The sequence below is a fragment of the Rhea americana genome, unplaced genomic scaffold, assembly GCF_003343005.1.
Source record: "Rhea americana isolate MKP2758 unplaced genomic scaffold, rheAme1 scaffold_484, whole genome shotgun sequence".
Taxonomy (NCBI): domain Eukaryota; kingdom Metazoa; phylum Chordata; class Aves; order Rheiformes; family Rheidae; genus Rhea; species Rhea americana.
The window spans coordinates 174,489-177,298 of NW_028186628.1; the positions used below are offsets into that span (position 1 = coordinate 174,489).

At 53.8% G+C, this 2,810-nt stretch overlaps 1 long non-coding RNA gene across 1 annotated transcript in view; it reads right to left on the reverse strand.

Annotated features, from left to right (window-relative positions):
* Positions 1 to 2,230, reverse strand: part of LOC146588985 (uncharacterized) — an 11,378-nt gene extending 9,148 nt beyond the window's left edge. Inside the window, exons 1-2 of the long non-coding RNA XR_014897305.1 lie at positions 2,183 to 2,230; positions 723 to 805 (exon numbers count right to left, since the gene is read on the reverse strand). This is a non-coding gene — a long non-coding RNA (uncharacterized LOC146588985). The remainder of the gene's footprint in view (positions 1 to 722; positions 806 to 2,182) is intronic.
* Between the last annotated feature and the right edge of the window lie 580 nt (positions 2,231 to 2,810).

Here is a 2,810-nt window from a genome sequence, read left to right on the forward strand (position 1 = left end):
AGAAAAAAAAAAAAAAAAATACGGGAGAAAGGGGGGGAAGCGGCGAGGATGCGCGGTGCGGCGCGGGCGCCGGCGGCGGCTTTTGTGCGCCCGGCGGCGGGAAGGCGTCGCGGGGGCCGCGGGAGGGGCCCGCGGGGTGCGGGGACAAATCCGCCCCGCTTTCTTCGCCGCTCCCCACCCCCGCCCCGCGATCCCGCTTTGACTTTTCCCACAGAAGTAGCCAACCTCCAAGAATGCAAATGACATTCATTATGCAAATGCATGCAAATCAGGTTTAACTATCGGAAGAAGGGCTCAGCATTTCTAATGGGTTAACTCTTTCGCGCACCGAAACGCCGCTGTCTTCCTTCGGGCTCTTTGCTCCCCGTTTGCCTCCCCGCCGGGGCCGGTGGCGGGTGGCACCGAGCCGCCTCGGCCGGGTCCCGCGCGGGCGTTGCGCCGCAGCCTTGCGTAAAACGAAGCACGAGAAAAATCAAAAGGAAAAGAAGCCCAAGCCACGGGCACGGGAGCGGCTGCCCCTTCGTTAAAACATGTTGGTGGGAGACGAGACAAAGCAGAGCATAAACGGAGAATATATATAAAAAAAGGGGGGAAATAATGCAGCTATCTATTGCACGGAAATGTGGGGAAAGCTCCTGGCGATGCGGGGCAGAAGGGCCGCGGGGGGCTGCTGCTCGAGCGCAGCCCGCGCACCGGTACCAAAGAAATGCGAACAAACATACCAAAATCCCATGCATCGTTTTTGGAGTTTCCATCAGAARGAAATTGCATCCATTTCCCCCAGTGCTGGCTGAGCAAAATTATCCTGCGGAGAGGTGGAGGAAGAGGAAGGGAAGGCRATGAAGGCTAAAGCCGAAGGGCCCAGACCGCAGCGTTGCCTTCAGCCCTGCTCCCACCCATCTCTTTTCTCTTCCCATTGGAAAAAAAATTGCTTTACTATGCTCCGAGGCCAGGATTTCACAACAGCAGCTCAGGGGGCTGTTCGCCCCACGGTTGTGCTTTTTTGGGGAGCAAATCTGGGGAAAAAAGACCCAATTTCCCCATTGCAATAAGAGCAAAGCGGCCGGGCGCAGAGGAGAGGCTGAAGCGCGGCGCGGGAAACCCCGGCCCGCGGCGACCCGGGCGACAGAGGCCCCCAGACTCACAATTCGGCTACACGGTACCGCTTGCAGGCATTACAGGAGCTCTGCATATTGAAATGAGTAGTAAAATGCAGAAATACACATACTGCATAATTCTAAGTATCGCAGAGCTCTGCTGTTATTGATTAGCAATAATAATAGTATTGCTGCGGTTGGCCTCGTTGTGCCTCCTCTGAGCTAAAACCGCCTGGTTTTTCTATTCTTTCCCATAGCTCCTTCCTGTACCCACCTGTTTTTTCCCAGTTGCTCGGAAGCTCTTGTTTTTCTAAGCTGGAAGCTTTGGGGAGCAGGAGCAATAATCCCTGCTAGGGCGAGAGCTTCCCAATTCAATTCAAGGTTTTGGGGGTTTGCTCAGAGGCAATGTAAAAATGCAGATTTACAGGCAGCCTGGTGCACTCTGAAAATGCACGGACCCAGAACTACTGGCCATTTATAAAAATAAACACGTTTTTTAATTATTCTGGTCGCAGCAGGTTCCAGCCTAGCAAGTCAAAAACATGCAGCACTTCTGCAAACCTCAAGCGCTCGAAAAAAAGTGAGTCAGCCCCCTCCCTGCTAAAAAAAGATGGGGGGGAGGAAAAAGAGGAGTAGCAGCAATTTGGTTTTCTTTATTTGCACGCTGAAGGCCAGAAGAGAGGCTCTGCACTTCCAAGCTTTGCTCTGCTGCCAGCGACAGCGCCCTTCACTCGCTTTTGACTCTGAGCCACAGTTTCCAAGTTCATGCGCAATTCCAGAAGCTGGAACCGGGCAAATCTTTGAATAACTCTTGGAAATTAAAAAAAAAAAATAGGGGGAGGAGGATTTTAAAGTAGGAAAAGGCAGCTCCTCTGCAGGAAGGGGTTGGAAGGCCTTCGGCACCCGCCCGCGAGGCTCGCCCAGGCAGCTCCTTACTGCTCACGACTGATACGCAGCATCGYTACCGTATCGCGGTGCAGAGAAAGCAAAGTTGGGGCGCGCGCGCTGCCTTACGAGCACACCCGCAGCATGCAAGTCGGCCTTCACCCGGGACGGCAACCGGCGAGGAGGCGCTTAGCGGGTACCTGGCGTCCGAGGCGTCCCCGGAGCGCCGCTGGGAGCAGGAAGGAGCTGAGGCTGCTGGAAAGAAAGTCAAGTTTGGGTTTTAGGCAAAAAAGCGCCATGGAAACTGCTCAGATTCTTAAAACCTCCCTTGCAGCATCACGTGAATAAGGGTTAGGCAATACATAAATATATGTATATATATACACACACGCATACACACACACACACATACGTATAAAGTCATTCTACACCTGTTTCACGAAGCTTTGCCCTGGTTTTCCCCATCCTTGACCTGCCTCGTGCCTCTCCGGCCTGGAAACCTCCATCGTTCACGCGGCTCAGAGGCACCGTGGCAAAAGCCACCGCGCGGCAGCGCCCGCCCTGGGCCTTTGGGCATGGGGGAAAACAGAGAGTCGCACACCTCCACCGGCTTCGCATCTGTGCCCCATCAAAAATTCAACTTTCAAAATGTTTTAATCACTTTGCATTAGGAACCTGCTGCCAAACAGCACACGCTGAGCGTGTTTATCCGCACAGGGGGTGGAATGGAGTCTGGCAGCTTTGACAGCAGCGCTTGCTAAAGAGGCCTCTGCACCAGCGCTTAAAGGGAACAAGATCGATGCGAAGAAATGAAAAATGACAAAGGGG